Source organism: Bidens hawaiensis, unplaced genomic scaffold (assembly GCF_021521415.1).
Source record: "Bidens hawaiensis isolate Kalapana, Puna unplaced genomic scaffold, B.hawaiensis_p1.1 tig00000888_1, whole genome shotgun sequence".
Lineage (NCBI taxonomy): Eukaryota > Viridiplantae > Streptophyta > Magnoliopsida > Asterales > Asteraceae > Bidens > Bidens hawaiensis.
This window is the reverse complement of record NW_027491051.1, coordinates 2453927-2460103: the sequence shown is the minus strand read 5'-3', so window position 1 is coordinate 2460103 and position 6177 is coordinate 2453927. Positions and strand designations below refer to the sequence as shown.

Below are 6177 nucleotides of genomic sequence, written 5' to 3'. Positions count from 1 at the left end.
ACCAGATTGCTCCATTTTTGAATGGTGAACTCTCTAATTTCTACTCTCTCCCTCTGTCAAATCCTAAAACGTGGAAAATATTTATAATGCAATAAAGTGTTAGGCAGCGGCAGCGGCAGCGGCAGCGGCTCCTTTTGTTAGCAGGAAAATCTATGGACAACTTGAACTTGTAATTAGATGAAATTTATGCTCAATTGTAGTTAATTAGTGACAATTAGTCAAATAGTCAACAGTCAAAGAGTCAATTATGCAGTTTTTAATCAGTTTTGTGAAGTTAATTGTTTATATGTTGGTGAATTGTCACAGTTTTGTGAAGTTAATTGTTTATATGTTGATGAATTGTTATCATTATGATTTTAGGTTTAACTTATCTCAGATCTTATATATGTGATGTTATTTATTAATTTATTAATATACACTTATAATTTTTTTCATATATGCATTTTAAGTATTAATTTTTGGCGTGTAGGTCAACAAGAGCAATAGAAGCATGATGCCCGAGGTTGATACCCTAGATGTATCTTTGCTTCTGGAGACAAGTTCCTTACTCGATCGGTCCTCAGGAAAGTTGGTCATATTCAGAAACGTGATGATGTCGTGTCCATGGATCACGCCCCTGATGCCACTACAACCCATCGGTATGTTGGTTTTTTTATCATCCGTTGTCATGTTCGTTGGTGTTAAGAATATGCATTTGTTACATACACTGCTAGAAAACTGACTTTAACCGGTGAGAAAATCATCAACCAGTGCGTCGTGTCAACAATCATTTACGGATATGTCAAAATCCATAAAGAAAGTAGTTTATGTAAAAGGCGTTGTTATATCAACGGTCATGAGCAATCACGATCAAACCTAAAGAAGATATAAAAAAACAGATTTTCTAAAACTCATTTTTCTGGTTGTTTGTGATTGTGGACGGATTTTAAAGTTTAGATTCATATAAGATTTTGTCTTAGGCATTGTTGATAAGCTAGACACTGTCAGTGATTTGTTAGTGGCACGTTATAAGTTATTACCTAAATCAAACATAGTGAAATGTGGTCAACACCTTTGATCATAAAGATTTTGATTAAAACAAAGGCCTAGATACCCGAAATTGAAAGGTTTACAGCACAAATTCAACTGGAATTTTGATTTAAATATCATTGCTAGCGGGTCATTAATCATCTAAATTTTGTGTCCACCTAGTGACGACAACAGAATTGGTCTGTGGTTTTCCGGTTAGTAATCAACATGTTGGTTTACGTGGTTTGTAAACAGATCTGGTGTGAATTTGACAACCGGTCAGATTTTGCATGAAGGGTATTTTGGTCATCTCCAGTATTGAGTGTCTAAAAAATTACATGTCACGGGTGTATTGCGGGTTTGTTTTGATGACTGACTGTATAAGTTTGTTCAGAATGTAAAGGTAAATTATTTTATGTATTTATCATATTGTTTTAGTTTTGATGTTATTTTTTATTGATAATATGTATAAAAGTTAAATTGATTACGCGTGGACAATCTGTGTGAATTATTTTTAAACGAATTAACACGAACTGATAACAGATAATAGTGATAGCAGATAATTAATTGGTCAATGAATACTTATTACAAAGAGCGTACGAATGAAGCGTGATTGCGGAAACGCAACTACAATGCTTTAACTTGCTACATTGGCTTTACAAGTTAGAATTTGGTTTCCTAAAAAGGTAAAGCGCTGCTACATTTTGTTTTAATAATTCCTTCAAAAGAAGCACACGACAGATTGGCAATGTGAATTGGAGACCCCTAAGTTTAGTTTTTCTGGTAATTTGCAGGAGGAGAAAGAATACATGACATGTCTTAAAACATCATGGCATAAGTCTTGTATGTGCATACATCTTTAAAGTTAATGATTTTATTCATATTAGACAAAGCTTGCTCAAGAAGTGTACTAACTTTATAGTCAGTTTCAACTGATTGTTTATTCTGCCTTTAGACTAATATTTCCCAAGGTATGAGAGAATGAGCCCAAGATATAAAAGAAGTCCTCATTCGGGTTGGAAGACACAAGCCATTTGAAAATCACCATACCAAGATTCATTTAACGTTGATTGTTAAAGGGTTGTATACTAATTTAGACTAGATTTTTTTTTTGAGAACTTGATATTTGTGTTTATTGATAACGGGCCAACATGTTAAAATAATCAAAGTTACTAATTTGTCAATTTTGGCTTTAAGGTTAAAGTTATTTATTGAAATGGTGTATTGATTGATAACCTGTAAATGACAATGTTTTATTGATTGATGGCATCTCCAATTTCTTCTCTGTTGACCGAAAGTTTAAACTTAATACTTATGAAATATAACCTGACATGAAGGTTGCAGGAGGGCCTCTTAGTATATGTTAATAAATCATATTTGCTCCTTCAATTGCAGTGTCATCATTGTCATGTGTTGTAAGTTTTTATATGTTTGAAAGTCGATAAGGGTAAGAGTTAGCTTGAACTGAAACACATTTTTGTTTTTAAATATATTAACTAAACCGTGCTTGCGATCTATCAGGTTCACTTATTTTTTTTGCTACTTTGATATGCTGAATTAGGCTATGTTTGGCTTTGAGTTTGAAAACTGCTTATTGACTTATTGACTTTTTCAAAAAAACTATTTTGCAAAGCAAGGATTTGTGGCTTTTTGAAGCACCTTTTTAAGTTGTTTTCAAACTCAATCCCAAACATGCTCTTACCATTTGGATTGTTTTCAAATAGTAAATTATGGATTTTAATTTAATTTTACATGTAATTTAGTTATTATTTTTTGTAATTTTGTTTAAAGCGCGTAAAAGATCACCCATGAAGACAAGGGGCAAAATGGTTATCTTATAACTGGCCACCTTGACTTTTAAAAGTCAAGCGATCCATTGAAGGCGAAAGTATGTATTTGTGAACGCTTAATCTTTTCTACTTAATTTATGATTCCTATGATGGACTCTACTAATAATGGTAAATTTTCATGAATGTAAATAGCAAATTTGACACTCTAGAGAAGAAGAATGTTATGAAACAAAATTGACTAAGGGCCTATTTGTTTGGGCTCTGAATGGAGCCAAGGTCTAATTCGGTCAGATATGCATATGTTTGGTTCGTAAAAATAAAGCATCTTAACTGTTCAGACGCCTCTGATCCGTTCAGCTTCAATTGATCCTTGGCTGAATCATTCAGCAAACCCATATACCCCTTGTACCCTTCTTCACCATCAATCTTCCTTCCTCTTTAACATATACTCTCTTCACCACCGATCTCATCACCGCACTGTCAACCACCACCGCCGCCGCCGGACATGAACACCGCGTTTATATCTTCCATGCTCGTTGCTGAACAAGGTTCGATTTCTAGTTTTGATTTAATCGATTCGATTCAGATTTAATCGATCTTCTTCCTCCATTTATGTACCTTGAAAACTTATATGTGGATTATGATGATATGGAATGAAATTGGGTATTTTAGTGTAGGTTTTCATATATGTGACTTGATTTTATGTGGTTATATATCATCAGTCTTGTTGCTTGATTTGGTTTTAGAAGATGAAAAATTTAGGGTTCATGTGTCATAAATTGGAGCTTTAACAAGTTGTAGTTTTGCATGTGTTTAACGATGTTTGTGAATGGATTTGGGATATCTTAGGTAACATTTGATGCTTGTAGCATAATAGAAGTGTTTAGGTTTGGTTTGAGCCATGATTGGGGATGTAAATAAGTTTTGGGTCGAATTGGGGAAGAACCATAATTATAATTTTCGCAGCTTTTTGACAGCTTTTGTACTGACTTTGTTAAAAATCATATAAAATTAACCGAGTGTTCGTTTAGAGTGTTCTTTATATGATTGGAAACCTTGAGGAGTCTAGTTTTTGTAGAAGTTTAGAAAAGAGAAAAGTAAGGTCATTTAGGTGCTGTTTGTTTTTGCAGACATAAACTGTCTGCAAGCTGATTTCATCTGTTTTCATGTCTGCAACTGAAGATGTGGTCTGAAGATCTGCAAGCTGAAAATATAAGACTGTTTGTTTTTATAAGCTGATACTGTCTGCATAACTGTCAAACTTATCTCACAAGATATAAGTCATTTATTCAAGTTACATAGAAAATATAATAATAAAATTGTGGTGGCGGACGGTGGGTAGTGGCGATGGATGGTGGTGGTGGACAGTGGGTGGTGGTAATGGACGGTTTTGGTGGGTGGTGGACGGTGGTAGTTGACGGTGATGGCGTCCGACAGTGGGTGGTGGTGGTGATGAACGGTTGTGGTGGGTGGTGGACGGTGGTGATTGGTGGTGGCTGTGATGGATGGTGGTGGTGGTGGTGGTGGCGGACGATGGGTAGTGGTGGTGGATGCTGGTAGTGGCGGCGGACGGTGGGTAGTGGCGGTGGATGGTGGTGGACGGTGGCAGTGGGGGATGGTGGTGGTGGCGTACGGTGGGTGGTGGTGGCGGACGGTGGTGGGAGGAGTGGATGAGAGGGTGGCTTCAAAGGGATAAGAGTATGATTTTTTTGCGAAGATGTTTTAAGCAAGATTTCTTTGCTTTTCTTTTAAGATGAAAGAAGATAACTTAAGATCTGTTTTAAGAAAAAAAACAAACAGTCTTCAAGGGTAATGTCTGCGCGCGTGCAGACATTAGCTCCCTTGAAGATGTTTGAAGAAAAAACAAACACCCCCTTAGTGGGCCAAATCAGTCGATGAACGCAGCTGCGCAAAATGCGCTGCACAACAAAATTAGTTATCTAAAAATAAGTTAAAGGCGGATGTTTATACAGGCTTGGTTAATAACATATATTGCTGAATTAATTTGATTGCATTCACTATTGGAGGGTGTCTTATCGGTTTAAAAGTACAAGTAAACAGGTTATGCAAGAAATTGCACTTATTTGCACTAACGAGTTGAATATTAAATGAATTTTGTTGAGCTTGGTATGCTGGATTTCTTATAAAAGAATGATAATGTTGAGGGATGTGAATATCCACATCATGTATTATAAATCATTGAAAGTTGACTTGTTACCGAGTTAGGTACAATGAAGCTTGGAAGTCAACATATCAACATATGCATTGTAACCAAGCTCCTACGGACAATGAAGCTTGGAAGTTGGAAGTCAACGGATCGAATTTAAATAATAAGTTTGCTATAAGCCTAACAAACGCAAACGCAATAAGGTAAATACCTATCTTGATATTTTATAGCTTATAAATCGATGTTGATTAACGAGGGTACGTTTGTATTTGAGTGCATTGATAGTAAAAGTAAAATTGTACATGTACATGCATATAATTTGAATTGTGAAGTTGAATTTATAAAATTATGAAATCTTTGCTTGGGATGATTAAGGATTGAGTTGTATGTGATAAATAGGTTAAAATGAGACAATGCAGGTTCTTATAAGCCCGATTGGGTTCGGGTCAAAGTTGTAAGGCGGACTAGTTATAAACACGGCATGGCGCATCTTACGCCGAGTCTGGCATAGGTTGCACTAGATTGGTGTGTTACACTGTACAAGGTTCATGTTTCGCCACATGTATGATGTGGTCGGGATTGGTTATCTCCGATTTCCTCTGTGTTTAAAAATATACTTTTTAAACTACATGTTATGCACGAATATATTAATGCTTATATTGTATAATTATGTGTAGGTAAAGTTTCGCAAAGTTTCGCAGTAAAGAGGCTCGTGTTTAAGATCTCGGATAAGATTTTTGAGAGATGTTTTTGTTAAGATTTTTGAAAACAAATGTATGTACGATATTACTCAAAAGAAAGTTTGTAAACATGAATTTTGTACAAGGTTAAATTTATCATGTTATATAAAAAATCATAGGAGATCGATCAATGAAATATCCATTTTATGTGTTCTTTATAGTTTTGGAAACCTTGATGATTCTACTTTTGTTGTTTTTAATCTAAGGAAGAAAGCAAGATTAGTAAACGGTTCGTTTTGGCAAGAAAATTGTATATGGATTTAAGTATGTTTTAGGATTTATGTATAACATGGATTTTTTATGATATTTTGTATTTTTCGTATATAATTATTCATCATTTAGTATAGTCGTTCCGGGCTCTAATTAAACAGATATGTTTTATTTAACACAAAATATTCAGAGGGGTAATATGGTCATTCTTCACTATCATTCAGATGTTCAACCAAACAACACTTACTGGTTCAGCACTTGC

At 35.0% G+C, this 6177-nt stretch overlaps 1 long non-coding RNA gene across 1 annotated transcript; it reads left to right on the top strand.

Annotated features, from left to right (window-relative positions):
• Positions 1 to 3077: 3077 nt before the first annotated feature.
• LOC143544031 (uncharacterized) lies at positions 3078 to 5339 on the top strand. Its single transcript, XR_013137182.1, has 3 exons — positions 3078 to 3909; positions 4678 to 5132; positions 5222 to 5339. It is a non-coding gene; the product is annotated as an uncharacterized LOC143544031 (long non-coding RNA).
• Positions 5340 to 6177: the final 838 nt, after the last annotated feature.